The sequence below is a fragment of the Somniosus microcephalus genome, unplaced genomic scaffold (genome assembly GCF_052327205.1).
Source record: "Somniosus microcephalus isolate GS21.2 unplaced genomic scaffold, FLI_Smic_1.0 unresolved_chr1, whole genome shotgun sequence".
Taxonomy (NCBI): Eukaryota; Metazoa; Chordata; class Chondrichthyes; order Squaliformes; family Somniosidae; genus Somniosus; species Somniosus microcephalus.
Window position 1 is genome coordinate 93,836,834 of NW_028225179.1, and position 17,467 is coordinate 93,854,300.

A 17,467-nucleotide genomic window follows, 5' to 3' on the forward strand; every position below is an offset into this window, starting at 1 on the left:
CCCTCCCCTGCCAGAAATCCCTCCAGTTCCAACTTTACTGCGGCCCGGAGATAGTACACCTGCAGGAAGCGGGCGGACATCCTGGAGAATTGTAGGTTGGACATCCTGGAGAGTTAAGGGTTAATAATCAAACTTCCTTGTATCTTGGAGCAGCCGGCGTTCCAAGATAGACAGATACAAGCCTGGCTTACCTTGTGCTTTTAGTGTCTGAGTATTATCTACGAGAAAAGCTTGTGCAAGGAAATAAGTGACGGGAACGACTTTAACCATGAGTGATTAAAGTATAACTTTAGCGTCTAGTGTAATAAACATAGGGGGAGGGTCCATTAACCATACTATAGAAAGATCACCTGTGCTGTATATGAAACAATCTGTTCCGTATCCTCCATCGCCAAGTGTCTCGTGCTTATTCGAAGAATGTCATTGTGAACCATAGAAGGAAGGAGGTTGACTAACAGTTGATCATTATCAGAAGCGGGTGTAAAGTAAAAAAATCATTCTCGGGATGTGAGCGACGCTGGCAAGGTGGCATTTATTGCCCATTGCTAGTTGCCATTGAGAAGGTGGTGGTGAGCTGCCTTCTTGAAGCGCTGCAGTCCATGTGGTAAATGTGCTCCCACATCGCGGTTAGGGAGGGAGTTCCAGGAATTTGACCCAGCCATGATGAAGGAACGGCGATGTATGTCCAAGTCGGGATGGTGTGTGACTGGGAGGGGAACTTGGAGGTGATGGTGTTCCCACTCACCTGCTGGTCCAGTCCTTCTTGGAGGTGGAGGTCGCAGGTTTGAGAGGTGCTGTGAAAGAAGACTTGGTGAGTTGCTGCGGTGCCTCCAGTGGATAGTACACACTGCAGCCACGGTGGTGGAGGGAGTGGATGTTTGAGGTGGTGGATGGGCAGCGATCAAGATGGACTAAGATGGAGTTGGGGATCTAATGCTGGTTTCTGAATGGCAATCAATGGCAGAGCCATTAGGAAAGGGCCACAGATGACATCCCAGAAATGTTTTAAGTTAAATCATTCAGCCGAAATGGGCAGCCTCCGCCCCCCCTGCCGCCCTCCTCTCTGTCCCCACCCCAACCCCGACCCACGAAGGAGAAGAAAGATGCTGCTCTGACATTTCTGGCCCACGACTAGCGGACAACAGAGAGTGACATCAATGGCACGGGCACCCACTCCTCTTCTGATGATGACCAAGTTCCCGGGATTTGGGACCGAGCAAGTCCCACCCTGAAATACTTCAGGCAAAGGGGGTGGAGCCTGAGGTATATTGGCCCCAAATTGGGGGAATGTTCCCAGTGTTTAACTGGAAGAAATTGCGTGTCATCCGGGACTGGATGTGGGACAAGCAGTCTGACAGTACAGAGATGGTGGAGGGGCGGAGGGAGGTGGTGCTGAGGTAGAGATGGGTGTCTTCAGCGTACATGTGGAACCTGACTCCTTGTCTGCGGATGATGTCATCGAGGGGCAGCATGTAGATGAGGAAGATGACAGGCTGAGTGGGGAACTCCTGAGGTAACGGTGAGGGCCAGTAGTGAAGCCATTGCAGGAGGTTCTCTGGCCAGGACTGTACAGGTAGGAATGGAACCAAGTGAGGGCCGTCCCACTGAGATGGACAGTGAGGAGAGGTGTTGAAGAAGGATGGTGTGCTTGACCATGTCAAAGGCTACAGAGAGGTCAAGCAGGGATAAAGTACTATGGTCACAGCGACTGAGGATGTCATTGTGACTGTTTAGGGATGTTTTGGATCTGTGACAGGGGTGGAAACCAGATTGGAGAGGTTCAAACAAGGAGTTGTGGGAAAGATGGGCACGGATTCGGGAGATGACACTACGTTCAAGGACTTTGGAGAGGAAAAGGAAGTTGGAGTGGGTCTCTGAGGATGAAAGGTGCTGTCGCTGATATTTGAATTCCATGAGGTGTTAACGGAGACCTGTGGACTATGAGGATAACTCCCACCTCACCCAGCATTGTTCCATCAGATTCCCCAGGGATTTTGGGCAAGCAATCGAATTTTAAAAGTTATCCCACTGCCCTGATGGTGACCGGTCCCAGTGTCCCTGGTGACCACAGGAGAGTGCTGCTTTCAGGAGAAGAATGGAGAGAAGTGGGGGCATGGAGAGAGACGGACTGTGCTGGTCGGAAACTGCCCGGGAGCTGATTCTTTGTAAAATGGTTCTTGTGGTGTGATGATGTGCAGTTGTGTCTCAACACCTTATACTAGTGGACTTGGTCTGGGGACAGCAGTGCCCGGCACTCTCTCCAACCCTCACTCCATCCCCCGCCCTCACCTCACCCTGTAGTAAATGATCTTGTGTCTGCTAAAAACAAACTTCTTTCATAAGAGTACAATGAACGTTTGTGCTTCTTTAGCCTCAAAATTCTGCTGAAAAGGGTCATGTGTGTGTGAGTGTGTGTGTGTGTAAAGAACAGTATTGAATCTGACGTTCAGCTACTGGTTGGGTGTATTTGTACTTCTAGTTGCAGCTGTGAATTCTGTTGCCTGTTTTTGTGGGGTCGGCAGGTTAGATTTAAGAACATAAGAACATAAGAAATAGGAGCAGGAGTAGGCCAATTGGCCACTCGAGCCTGCTCCGCCATTCAATAAGATCATGGCTGAGCTGATCCTAACCGCCAATCCATTATGACAGGACTATCTCCTGAATCTAACAGAATTAGACACATGAAACAGGAGCAGGATCAGGCTACACGGCCCCTGAGCCCGCTCCACTACCCACAGGGCCATGACCGATCCGAACCTAGACTCATGTCCAAATTCCTGCCCGCTCCCCGTAATCCTTAATCCCCTTTTCTTCTAGGAAACTGTCTATTTCTGTTTTAAATTTATGTAATGATGTAGCTTCGACAGCTTTTTGGGGCAGCATATTCCATGGACCTACCACCCTCTGAGTGAAGTAGTTCATCCTCATCTCAGTTTTGAAAGAGCAGCCCCTTATTCTAAGACTATGCCCCCTAGTTCTAGTTTCACCCATCATCTGGAACACCCTCCACGCATCCACCCGATCCAACCCCTTCACAATCTAATATGTTTCAATAAGATCGCCTCTCATTCTTCTGAACTCCAACGAGTAGAGTCCCAATCTACTCAACCTCTCCTCATATGTCCATCCCCTCATCCCCGGGATTAACCGAGTGAACCTTCTTTGTACTGACTCGAGAGCAAGTATGTCTTTTCTTAAGTATGGACACCAAAACTGTATACAGTATTCCAGGTGCGGTCTCACCAATACCTTGTACAACTGAAGCAATACCTCCCTATTTTTATATTCTATCCCCCTAGCAATGAAATCCAAAATTCCATTGGCCTTCTTAATCACTTGCTGCACCTGCATACTAACCTTTTGAGCTTCGTGCAGCAGGACCCCCAGATCCCTTTGTACTTCAGTACTTTCCAGTTTCTTGCCATTAAGGTAATAAATTGCTCTACGATTTTTCCTGCCAAAGTGCATAACCTCACACTTTCCAGTATTGTATTCCATCTGCCAAATCTCTGCCCACTTACTTAGCCTGTCTATGTCCCCTTGCAGGTTTTTTATGTCCTCCTCACTCACTACTTTCCCTCCCATCTTAGTATCATCTGCAAACTTTGATATGTTACACTCGGTCCCCTCCTCCAAATCGTTAATACAGATTGTAAAGAGTTGGGGACCCAGCACTGACCCCTGTGGAACTCCACTGGTTACTGATTGCCAGTCTGAGAATGAACCATTTATCCCAACTCTCTGCCTTCTGTTAGATAGCCAATCCTCTATCCATGCCAGAATATTACCCCCAATCCCGTGATTTTTATCTTAAGCAATAATCTTTTGTGTGGCACCTTGTCAAATGCCTTTTGGAAGTCTAAGTACACTACGTCCACTGGTTCACCTTTATCCACCCTATATGTTACTTCCTCAAAGAACTCCAGCAAATTTGTCAAACATGACTTCCCCTTCATAAAACCATGCTGACTTTGTCTTATTAAGTTATGATTATCCAAATGTCCTGTTACTGTCTCCTTAATAATGGACTCCAAAATTTTACCTACCACAGATGTTAGGCTAACCGGTCTATAGATTCCAGCCTTCTGTCTACTGCCCTTTTTAAATAAGGGTGTTACATTAGCAGTTTTCCAGTCTGCCGGGACCTTTGCTGAGTCCAGGGAGTTTTGGAAGATTATTACCAATGCATCCACAATTCCTACCGTCACTTCCCTTAAGACCCTAAGATGTAAGCCATCAGGTCCAGGCGATTTATCCGCCTTGTGTCCCATTATTTTACCGAGTACCACTTCCATAGTGATTTTGATCGTGTTTATCTCCTCCCCCACTATAGGCCCCTGTTGTCCAGTGTTGGGATATTCTTGGTGTCTTCTACTGTAAAGACTGATACAAAATATTCATTCAGTGTTTTTGCCATCTCCATATTTCCCGCCATTAATTTCCCGGTCTCATCCTCTAAGGGACCGACATTTACTTTAGCCACCCTTTTTCTTTTTATATAACTATAAAAACTCTTACTATCCGTTTATATATTTTTTGCTAATTTACTTTCATAATCTATCTTCCCTTTCTTAATCAATCTTTTTGTTATTTTTTGCTGTCTTTTAAAGTTTTCCCAATCCTCTATCCTCCCACTGGATTTGGCTACCTTATATGCCCTTGTTTTTAGTCGAATACTATCCTTAATTTCTCTACTTAGACACGGATGGCTGTCTTTTCTTTTACACCCTTTTCTTCTCAGTGGAATATACTTTTCTTGGAAGTTGTAAAATATCTCCTTAAATGTACAGCACTGATCATGTATCGTCTTACCCTTTAATCTATTTTCCCAATCCACATTACTCAATTCCGCTCTCACACCTTCATAGTCTCCTTTATTCAAGCTTAGCACGCTTGTTTGAGATCCAACCTCCTCACCCTCTAATTGAATATGGAATTAAACCATGTTATGGTCACTCATTCCAAGGGGATCCTTTACCGGGACATTTTTAATTAATCCTGTCTCGTTACACAGGACCAGATCTAAGGTTGCTTGCCCCCTGGTCGGTTCAGTTACATACTGCTCAAGAAACCCATCCCTAATACACTCAATGAACTCATCCTCACAGCAGCCCTGCCCAATTTGATTTGTCCAATTAATATGATAGTTAAAATCCCGATTAATTATTATTGATTTTCCCTTATTACAAGCCTCAACTATTTCCTGATTGATACTCCGTCCAACCGAGTTGCAACTGTTCGGAGGCATATAGACTACGCCTACCAGTGTTTTTTTCCCCTTATTATTCCTTATCTCCACCCAAACTGTTTCATTATCCTGATCTTTTGACCCAATATCATTTCTCTGTATTACAGTGATTCCTTCATTTATTAACATAGCCACCCCACTTCCCCTTCCTTCCTGCCTGTCCTTCCTGACTGTTAAATAACCTGGTATGTTTAATTCCCAGGCATTGTCACCCTGCAGCCATGTTTCTGTAATGGCCACAAGATCATACCAATATGTAGCTATTTGTGCCATTAACTCATCTACTTTGTTACAATGCTACGTGCATTCAGATAGAGAACTTTCAAATGTGTTTTGTGACAGTTAGTTCCTGCTTTTGCCCATTTTATTACTTTACCTTTTACTCCATACCTTCTGCCCCTTCCTGACACGCTCTGGTTTTTAATTTCCCCACTGCTACCTAAGTCTATGACCTTCTCTGTTGTCATTTTTATTATTTGTTCTCTAGGAACCTCCCCCCCACTAGTTAGTTTAAAGCCCTCTCTACAGCCCTAGTTATATGATCCACCAGGACTCTAGTCCAAGCACTGGCCAAGTGAAGCCCGTCCCAACGGAACAGTTCCCTCCTGCCCCAGTACTGGTGCCAGTGTCCCGGGAAGCAAAACCCATTTCTCCCACACCAGTCTTTGAGCCACGCATTTAACTCTCTTATTTTATTTGTCCTAGCCAAATTCGCTCGTGGCTCAGGAGATTATTACCCTTGAGGTTCTGTTTTTTAATTTGATCCCTAGCTGCTCATACTCCTTTAACAGAACTGGCTTCCTAGTCCTATCTATGTCGTTTGTACCAACATGTACCACGACGACTGGATCCACCCCCTCCCACTGCAAGTTTCTTCCCAGCCCAGAGAAGATGTCCTTAACCCTGGCACCAGGTAGGCAACACAGCCTTCGGGACTCCCGCTCTTGGCTGCAGAGAACTCTATCTATCCCCCTAATAATAATATCCCCTACCACTACAACATTTCTATTTACTTCCCCCTCTTGAATGGCCCCCCGTTCCATGGTGCTGTGGCCAGGTTGTTCATCCTCCCTGCAGCCCCTGCTTTCGTCCCCACAGGGAGTAAGAACCTCGAACCTGTTGGACAAGAGCAAGGGCTGCGGCTCCTCCAACACTACCTCCTGGATCCCTGTACCTGCCTCGCTCATATTCACACCGTCCTGTCCCTGACCATGGGCTACATCTGAATTAATTAACTTCATAGGTGTGACCACCTTCTGATACACAGAGTCCAGGTACTTCTCCCCCTCCCTGATGTGTCACAGTGTCTATGATTTTTATGCCTACAGGATGATGTAGGCTTAGAAATCAGACAGGGGGTTTGTGATATATTTGAACAAATTAGCATTGAGAGGGGGGAGGTACTAGTGGTTTTAGCGGGCTTAAAAGTGGATAAATCCCCACTCCCAGACGAGATGTGTCCCAAGCTGCTGTGTGAGGCAAGGGAGGAGATTGCAGGGGCTCTGACACAAATTTTCAGAACCTCTCTGGCCACAGGGGAGGTGCCAGAGGACTGGAGGACAGCTAACAAAGTACCATTATTCGAGAAAGGAAGTACGGATAAACCAGGGAATTACAGGCCAGTGAGCCTAACATCAGTGTTGGGAAATTATTGGAAAACATTCTGAGGGACAGAATTAGTCTCCACTTGGAGAGGCAAGGATTAATCCAGGATAGTCAGCATGGCTTTGTCAGGGGGAGATCATGCCTAACCAATTTGATTGAACTTTTCGAGGGAGTGAATAGGTGTGTGGATGAGGGCACTGTAGTTGATGTAGCCTACATGGACTTCAGTAAGGATTTTGACAAAGTCCCACATGGGAGACAAGTCAAGAAGGTAAGAGCCCATGGGATCCAGGGCAATTTGGCACATTGGATCCAAAATTGGCTTAGTGCAGGAGGCAGAGGGTGATGGTCGAAGGTTGTTTTTGTGGCTGGAAGCCTGTGTCCAGTGGTGTACCGCAAGGATCAGTGCTCGGTCCCTTGCTGTTTGTAGTGTACATTAATGATTTAGATATGAATGTAGGAGGTATGATCAGTACGTTCGCAGATGACTAGTGCTGTGGGGGAGGGTTTAAACTAAAATGGCAGTGGATTGGAAACCTGTGCAGGGAGACAGAGGAAAGGGAAACAAGGATAGAAGCAAAAGACAGGAAGGAGAAAAGCAAAACTGGCAGTCAGAGAAATCAAGGATGTAAATCAAACATGGCTACAGTGAATAATAATTCTAAAAGGTCTAAGTGTGTTAAAAAAACAAGCTTGAAGGTTTTGTGGCTTAATGCGAAGAGCATTCGTAATAAGGTGGATGAATTAGCTGCGCAAATAGAGGTAAACTGATATGATATGATTGGGATTATGGAAACATGGCTGCAGGGTGACCAAGGCTGGGAACTCAACATCCAGGGTTACTCAATATTCAGGAAAGACAGGCAAAAAGGAAAAGGAGTTGGGGTAGCATTGCTGGTTAAAGAGGAGATTAACACAATTGTGAGGAAGGATATTAGCTCTGATGATGTGGAATCTGTATGGGTAGAACTGAGAAATATAAAGGGGCAGAAAATGTTGGTAGGAGTTGAATACAGACCCCCAAACAGTAATGCGAAGGTTGGGGATGGCATTAAACGGGAAATTAGAGAAGCGTGCAATAAGGGCACAGCAGTTATCATGGGTGACTTTAATCTACATATAGATTGGGCTAACCAAATTAGTAACAATACTGTGGAGGAGGAATTCCTGGAGTGTATACAGGATGGTTTCCTGAACCAATATGTCGAGGAACCAACTGGAGATCAGGCCATCTTAGACTGGGTATTATGTAATGAGAAAGGATTAATTAGCAATCTTGTTGTGTGAGGCCCCTTGGGGCGGAGCGATCATAATATGATAGTGTGGCAGTTATACCGAGTGTCCCTTACTTATATTATATATAATTCACTTGAACTTTACTATTGCATGTATATAACTTACCTGTTTGGGCCGTTGCCCCTATAACTTACCAGTTTGGGCCGTTGCCCCTTTAAGAACACGAAGTAACGCACTGACATCACGTCACGCATCACGTGACTCACCTAAACCCGTCGGCCGCCGGCCCAGTTCGGCCGACCGCTCCCTCAACGGTCGGAACGGCCAGCCACAGTGCTGGGTGCCTCTCCCGCTCCCGCGACTTTGGCCGCAATGGCCAGCCTCAGTGCCGGGTGCCTCGCGCGCTCGCAACTTCAGCCGCAAAGGGCAGCCTCAGTGCCGGGTACACGCGACGAAGTCACGGCGCGAGTCACGTGATGCCCCAAGCGCGGGAAACGCGGACAACGTGATGACGTCGCGACGCGAACGTGATGACATCATCACGCAATCCACAGGGCTGCGGACTCAGTCCTCGTGGCGTCCCCACTGGGGAAAGACTTACTCTACGGTTCTCCTGCAACCATCTCGCTTACCTGCTGTATTTTGACAGCTTCCTGCATTAAAGAACTTATTTATTGTTCACCTGAAGTCGCACTCGATTATTTAGTAGGCATTCGTCCAATACCTGCTGAGGTCAAACCGAATACCTACAATTGGTGACCCCATATCCGTGAATGTTTTTCGCAGAAGATGCGCACAGCCTGAACCTTACCTACAATTTGTGACCCAACGACGTGAGTACGGGATCTAATCAATTCCTACATTACAATTGGTGACCTTGTATCCGTGAACGATTTTCACGGGAGCAACGCGCAGCCTGAACCTCATCTTCATGGAAGACGACCGACGAACAACCGACGTACAACAGCCGATGAACACCAGTTCCTACATTGGCGACCCTGCCTTTGCAAACTTATTCGCAAAGGAAGTGCAGCCTGGAGGTGGTCCCGTTTTTCACGGAGGAAACGCAGCCGGACCCCGATTTTTGTGAACAATTTTCACAAAAGAAGCACGCCATGGAAGCACCAGCCATTTCGCTGTCGCTACCGTGCTTCAGGGAGCAACAACCGCCCTCGTGCTTTATAAAGGTAGAAGCCCTGTTCACCGAGAACATCGATGCGGCGCAGACCACGCACTTGCTTACGGTCTCCGTATTCAACATTTCTACTGCCACACGGATCGTCCACCTCCACGACATCTCCCAACACAACAGCAAGTATACATCCCTCCAAGCGCGGGGTACAGCACGTTCGGGCCTTCAAGATCGGAGCGCGCCCCACGGGGATACCACAAGGACTCACCCCCGTGAACCACGAGGAAGCACACCTCACGACCCACGAGGACCCATCCCTCGCAAACCACGAGGACCCATCCCTCACAAACCACGAGGACCCATCCCTCGTGAAACACGAAGACGCATTCCCCGCCGATGACGCACCAGCCCGTCAGCCTGCTGGTTGTGTCACCTACCACACTTTTCAGCGAGAAAGAGAAGCGTGCCGCCTTCTCGGCAGTTTTCCTCTACCGAAATCTACAACAACTAGAAGTGTTGCCGCCCTCCAGGCAGTTTACCCCTACCTAAATCAACAACAACCCGGACCATTGCCGCACTTTCTCCAGTTTTCCCCTCAACAAATGCAAACATCTACTGACGCTGCAAACATCGAGGACGGGTCCAACGGGCATCCCGCGGCTGTGATCGGCCACATGAAAGTTGCTGTCCTCACCGATCACTGATCAATGCAGCAACTGTTCACTCTCTGTTGTGTTACCGTCGTAGTACTGTGGCACGCGCCGTTCCGCGTGTTCCAGCCTCCTGAAGACTTTGCTCGCCTGTCGGCGAGTTAACCGACCTCGCCCGTCAAGTCCTTCTGGATCGCCCGTTCAGCGTTCCTGCAGATTTCATCAGATCAAGGACTTGTTCCAACATCAACAGAGCGATCGTCGCTTCCGCCCAACCTGCCCGTCACTCTGCCAAGTTCTGCTGTTTCGCCCCATCTCCACGGTCCTTCGCCTGACGGATACGTTTTATTCACCACGACGTGCGTAAGGATCCGCTCACGACCAGCATCTTTAGACATCGCCCGCCAAGTCGAGACAGCACGCCCGCCGAGACCACCAGCTCATCAGACCATCTCATCTTTGGACTTTCGTTAAAGCAAATTCTGGGGGGGTGTATGTGGCGGTAGTACCGAGTGTCCCTTACTTATATTATACATAATTCACTTTAACTTTACTATGTATGTATATAACTTACCTGTTTGGGCCGTTGCCCCTTTAACTTATCTGTTTGGGCCGTTGCCCCTTTAAGAACATGACGTAATGCACTGACGTCACGTCACGCATCATGTGACTCACCTAAACGCATCGGCCGCGGGCCCAGTTCGGCTGCTCGCTCCCTCTACGGTTGCAATGGCCAGCCACAGTGCTGGGTGCCTCTCCCGCTCCCACGACTTCGGCTGCAATGGCCAGCCACAGTGCCTGGTGCCTCTCGCGCTCACGACTTCGGCAGCAACAACCAGCCTCAGTGCCGGGTAGATGCGACGACATCACGGCGTGAGTCACGTGACGCCCCAAGCGCGGGAAACACGGACAACGTGATGACGTCGCGATGCGAACGTGATGACATCATCACGCAATCCACAGGACTGCGGACTCAGTCCTCATGGCGACCCCGCTGGGGAAAGACTTACTCTATGGTTCTCCTGCAACCATCTCACTTACCTGCTGTATTTCGTCTGCTTTCTGCATTAAAGAACGTATTTATTGTTCACCTGAAGTCGAACTCGATTATTTAGTAGGCATTCGTCCAATATCTGCTGAGGTCAACTCGAATACCTACAATTGGTGACCCCATATCTGTGAACGTTTTTCGCGGAAGAAGCGCGCAGCCTGAACCTCACCTACAATTTGTGACCCAACGACGTGAGTACGGGATCTAATCAATTCCTACATTACAATTGGTGACCCTGTATCCGTGAACGATTTTCACGGAAGCAACGCGCAGCCTGAACCTCGTCTTCATGGAAGACGACCGACGAACAACCGACGTACAACAGCCGATGAACACCAGTTCCTACATTGGCGACCCTGCCTTTGCAAACTTATTCGCAAAGGAAGTGCAGCCTGGAGGTGGTCCCGTTTTTCACGGAGGAAACGCAGCCGGACCCCGATTTTTGTGAACAATTTTCACAAAAGAAGCACGCCATGGAAGCACCAGCCATTTCGCTGTCGCTACCGCACTTCAGGGAGCAACAACCGCCCTCGTGCTTTATAAAGGTAGAAGCCCTGTTCACCGAGAACATCGATGCGGCGCAGACCACGCACTTGCTTACGGTCTCCGTATTCAACATTTCTACTGCCACACGGATCGTCCGCCTCCACGACATCTCCCAACACAACAGCAAGTATGCATCCCTCCAAGCGCGGGGTACAGCAAGTTCGGGCCCAGAAGATCGGAGCGGGCCCCATGGGGATACCACGAGGACTCACCCCCGTGAACCACGAGGAAGCACACCTCACGACCCATGAGGACCCATCCCTCGCAAACCACGAGGACCCATCCCTCACAAACCACGAGGACCCATCCCTCGTGAAACAGGAAGACGCATTCCCCGCCGATGACGCACCAGCCCGTCAGCCTGCTGGTTGTGTCACCTACCACACTTTTCAGCGAGAAAGAGAAGCGTGCCGCCTTCTCGGCAGTTTTCCTCTACCGAAATCTACAACAGCTAGAAGTGTTGCCGCCCTCCAGGCAGTTTACCCCTACCTAAATCAACAACAACCCGGACCATTATATTGTATATAACTTACCTGTTTCGGCTGTTGCCCATTTAACTTACCTTTTTGGGCCGTTGCCCCTTTAAGAACGCGACGTAATGCACTGACGTCACGTCACGCATCACGTGACTCACCTAAACGCATCGGCCGCCGGCCCAGTTCAGCCGTCCTCTCCCTCGTCGGTTGCAACGGCCAGCCACAGTGCCGGGTGCCTCTCCCGCTTCTGCGACTTCGGCCGCAATGGCCGGCCTCGGTGCCGGGTTCCTCGTGCGCTCGCGACTTCGGCCGCAACGGCCAGCCTCAGTGCTGGGTAGACGCAACGATGTCACGGCGCGAATCATGTGATGCCCCAAGCGCGGGAAAAGCGGTCAACGTGATGACGTCGCGATGCGAACGTGATGACGTCATCACGCAATCCACAGGACTGCGGACTCAGTCCTCGTGGCGTCCCCGCTGGGGAAAGACCTACTCTACGGTTCTCCTGCAACCATCTCACTAACCTGCTGTATTTTGTCTACTTCCTGCATTAAAGAACTTATTTATTGTTCTCCTGAAGTCGAACTCGATTATTTAGTAGGCATTCGTCCAATACATGCTGAGGTCAACACGAATACCTACAATAGAATTCTTCATTAAGATGGAGAGTGAAGTATTTGACTCAGAGACTAGGGCCCTGAAATTAAATAAAGGAAACTACGATGGTATGACGCGCGAGTTGGGTAGGATGGATTGGGGAATGTTACTCAAAGGGTTGATGGTGGATAGGCAATGGCAAACATTTAAAGATCGCATGGATGAACTATAGAATTTGTTCATCCCTGTTTGGCATAAAAATAAAACAAAAAAGGTGACTCAACTGTGGCTAACAAGGGAAATTAGGGATAGCATAAGATCCAAGTAGAGGACATATAAATTGGCCAGAAAAAGCAGCAAACCTGAGGATTGGGAGCAGTTTAGGATTCAGCAAAGGAGGACAAAGGGACTAATTAAGAGGGGGAAAATAGAGTATGAGAGTAAGCTTGCAGGGAATATAAAAACTGACTGTAAAAGCTTCTATAGATATGTGAAGAGAAAAATATTAAATACACACTTTGGTTCTGTCTTCACAAAGGAGGACAAAAATAACCTCCCAGGGATGTCCGGGAACATCGGGTCTAATGAGAGGGAGATATTGAATGAAAGCAGTATTTGTAGGGAAATGGTGTTAGGGAAATTGACGGGATTGAAGGCCGATAAATCCCCAGGGCCTGATAATCAACATTCTAGGGTACTTAAGGAAGTAGCCCTAGAAATAGTCGAGGCATTGCTGGTCATCTTCCAAAATTCTATAGACACTGGAACAGTTCCCATGGATTGGAGGGTAGCTAATGTTACCCCACTATTCAAAAATGGTGGTAGAGAGAAAACGGGGAATTATAGACCAGTAAGCCTGACATCGGTACTGGGGAAAATGCTAGAGTCCATTATAAAACATGTAATAGCAGAGCACTTGGAAAACAGTGACAGGATAGGACATAGTCAACATGGATTTACAAAAGGTAAATCGTGCTTGACTAATCTACTGGAATTTTTTGAGGATGTAACTGGTAGAATAGATAAGGGAGAACCAGTGGATGTGGTGTATTTGGACTTTCAGAAGGCTTTCGATAAAGTCCCGCATAAGAGGTTAGCGTGTAAAGTTAAGGCACATGAGATTGGGGGCAAGGTATTGATTTGGGTAGAGAACTGGTTGGCAGACAGGAAGCCAAGTGTTGGAATAAACGGAATATTTTCCGAGTGGCGGGCAGTGACTAGTGGGGTACTGCAGGGATCGGTACTAGGGCACCAGCTATTCACAATATATATTAATGATCTAGACGAGGGAACTAGATATAATATCTCCAAGTTTGCAGACGACACAAAGCTGGGTGGGCGTGTGTGCTGTGAGGAGGATGCCGAGAAACACCAGTATGATTTGGACAGGTTGGGTGATTGGGCAGATGCATGGCAGATGCAGAATAATGCGGATAAATGCGAGGTTATCCACTTTGGTGGCCAAAACAGGAAGGCAGATTATTATCTGAACGGCAATAGATTGGGAGAAGAAGTGCAACGAGACCTGGGTGTCCTTGTGCACTAGTCGCTGAAGGTAAGCATGCAAGTGCAGCAGACGTTTAATTAGGCAAATGGTATGTTGGCCTTCGTAGCGAGAGGGTTCGAGTACAGGAACAAGGATATCTTGATGCAGTTGTACAGGGCCTTTGTGAGACCATACCTTGAGTATTGTGTGCAGTTTTGGTCAGCTTATCTGAGGAAGGATGTTCTTGCCATGGAGGGAGTGCAGCGAAGACTCACCAGACTGATACCTGGGATAGCAGGAATGACGTATGAGGAGAGATTGGGTCGATTAGGATTATACTCGCTGGAGTTTAGAAGAATGAGAGGGGATCTCATTGAAACTTATAAAATTCTAACAGGACTAGACAGACTAGATGCAGGAAGGATGTTCCCGATGGCGGGGGAGTCCAGAACCAGAAGTCACAGTCTAATGATAAGGGGTAAGCTATTTAGGACAGAGATGAGGAGGAATTTCTTCACCCAGAGAGTGGTGAACCTGTGGAATTCTCTACCACAGAAGGCAGTTGAGGCCAATTCATTAAATATATTCAAGAAAGAGTTAGATATATTTCTTAAGGCTAAAGGGATCAAGGGATATTGGGAAAAGGCAGGGATAGGGTACTGAAGTTGAATGATCAGCCATGATCTCATTGAATGGCGGAGCAGGCTCGAGGGGCCGAATGGCCTACTCCTGCTCCTATCTTCTATGTTTCTATGACACAAAAATTGGTTAAGTAGTAAATAGCAAGGAGGGAAGCCTCAGTCTACAGGACAATATAGACGGGTTGGTCAGATGGTCAGAACAGTGGCAAATGGAATTTAACCCTGAAAAGTGTGAGGTGATGCATTTTGGGAGGACTTACAAGGCAAGGGAATACACAATGTATGGTAGGACCCTAGGAAGGACAGAGGATCAGAGGGACCTTGGTGTGCATGTACATAGATCCCTGGAGGCAGCAGGACAGGGAGATAAGATGGTTAAAAAGGCATACTTGCCTTCATTAGCCGAGGCATAGAATATAAAAGCAGGGAGGTTATGTTGGGGCTTTACAAAACGCTAGTTAGGTCACTGCTGGAATACTGTGTGCAGTTCTGGTCGCCACACGGAAGGATGTGATTGCTTTGGAGAGGGTGCAGAGGAGATTCACCTGGATGTTACCTGGGCTGGAGAGCTTCAGCTATGAAGAGAGACTGGATAGGCTGGGGTTGTTTTCCTTAGAGCAGAGAAAGCTAAGGGAGGGACCTGATTGAGGTGTACGAAATTATGAGGGGATCAGATAGGGTAGATAGAAAGGAACTTTTCCCCTTAGTATAGGTGTCAATAACCAGGGGGCATAGTTTCAAGGTAAGGGGCAGGAGATTTAGATGGGATTTCAGGAAAATCTTTTTCACCCAGAGGGTGGTTGGAATCTGGAACTCACTGCCTGAAAGGGTGGTAGAGGCAGGAACCCTCACAACATTCGAGAAGTGTTTAGATGAGCACTTGAAATGCCACAGCATACAAGGCTACGGACCAAGTGCTGGAAAATGGGATTAGAATAGTTAGGGCTTGATGGCTGGTGCAGACACGATGGGCCGAAGGGCCTCTTTCTGTGCTGTATAACTCTATGAGTCTATGATTCATGGAGTTACTTGCTTTGTTAAACTTTGGAGTTGCTCAAAGCTTCGTTATCTGAACGGCAATAGATTGGGAGAAGGAGAAGTCCAATGAGATCTGGGTGTCCTTGTGCACCAGTGCGCCAGTCGCTGAAGGTAAGCTTGCAGGTGCAGCAGGCGGTTAAGAAGGCAAATGCTATGTTGGCCTTTGTAGGGAGAGGGTTCGAGTACAGGAAAAAGGATGTCTTGCTGCAGTTGTACAGGGCCTTGGTGAGACCACACCTTGAGTATTGTGTGCAGTTTTGGTCGCCTTATCTGAGGAAGGATGTTCTTGCCATGGAGGGAGTGCAGGGAAGATTCACCAGACTGATACCTGTGATGGCAGGAATGACCTATGAGGAGAGATTGGGTCGATTTGGCTTATACTCGCTGGAGTTTTGAAGAATGAGACGGTATCTCATTGAAACTTATAAAATTCGAAAAGGACCAGACAGACTTGATGCAGGAAGGATGTTCCCAATGGCGGGGGAGTCCAGAACCAGGGGTCACCGTCTAAAGATAAGGGGTAAGCCATTTAGGACTGAGATAAGGAGGAATTTCTTCACCCAGAGAGTGGTGAACCTGTGGAATTATTTACCAAAGAAGGCAGTTGAGGCCAATTCTTTAAATATATTCAAGAAGGAGTTAGATATATTCCTTAAGTCTAAAGGGATCGAGGGATATGGGGAGAAGGCAGGCACAGGGTACTGAGTTTGAATGATCAGCCATGATCTCATTGAATGGCGGAGCAGGCTCGAGGGGCCGAATGGCCTAATCCTGCTCCTATCTTCTATGTTTCTATGTTTCGGGGAGAAAGGTCTTTTTGTTTGGGGAGATGGAAGATGTTAAGGAGTTACAGGTTCAAATCGATTCGGTGTGAGTGGGAGGCGGAGCGTGGACTGGGCATTAACCATTCGGTCTCTACAGTGTACTAGCCAGTCTCATACTGAGGAACAGTCGGCCCCGTGTTTGCACTTTGATAGCTGTGGTGCCCCCTAGTTACTCATTGTAAAGACACTGAGCTTTGACAGCGCTCTGGCTGTGACTGTGTGCACACGTTGGCATCTGCTGTAGAGTTTTGGATTGGTCAGTAGAACGGCCGGCAGCCATGCAGGTTTGAGTATGTTTGGGCTGGAAGGGCTCCTGCTACTGTTCTCAGTCCCAGTCTGAACTCACCAAATATCAAGAGCCTCAAAGTTCGGAGTGAAAAAATACCATTTGACTCATCAAGCTTGCCCATCCAACGTCAGGATGTGATTATTCTATCATGGGTATGAGGGAGAAAGGAATAGAAGACTATGCTGATGGGGCGAGATGAGGAGGGGTGCGAGGGCTCTCGTGTGGAGCATAAACTCCGGCATGGACCTGTTGGGCCGAATGGCCTGTTTCTGTGCTGTAGATTCTATGTAAATCGCATAAATTGGTTCAAAAATGTGGATTAAAAACCATGGAGTGTGAAAATGTTCTGAGATGCAGCAAATTGCGCCACTTCTATATAAATGTGTCAATGTGGGGGGCAAACATTGCCCTGTGTTTGGGGGGGAAGAGGACCCAGTCTCGGCGCTGTGACGCTTTTGGCCCCGCCCACTCACGGGCCCAATGACTATACAGGCCCCGCCCACTCCAGGACCTGTGACGCAACAGGCCCCGCCCACTGCAGACCTGATGAAATTCGAGGCCCCGCTCACTCCAGGACCAGCCCACCTGCCAATGAACAACTGCCACGTGCCTCACTGCCATCTTGGTAAAGGATCCGGGGGAAGATGG

General features: G+C 48.0%; 1 pseudogene; it reads right to left on the reverse strand.

The window, feature by feature from the left end:
* LOC147095598 (scavenger receptor cysteine-rich domain-containing protein DMBT1-like) overlaps nucleotides 1-17,467 on the reverse strand; it is a 1,107,260-nt pseudogene that overhangs the window by 1,067,170 nt on the left and 22,623 nt on the right.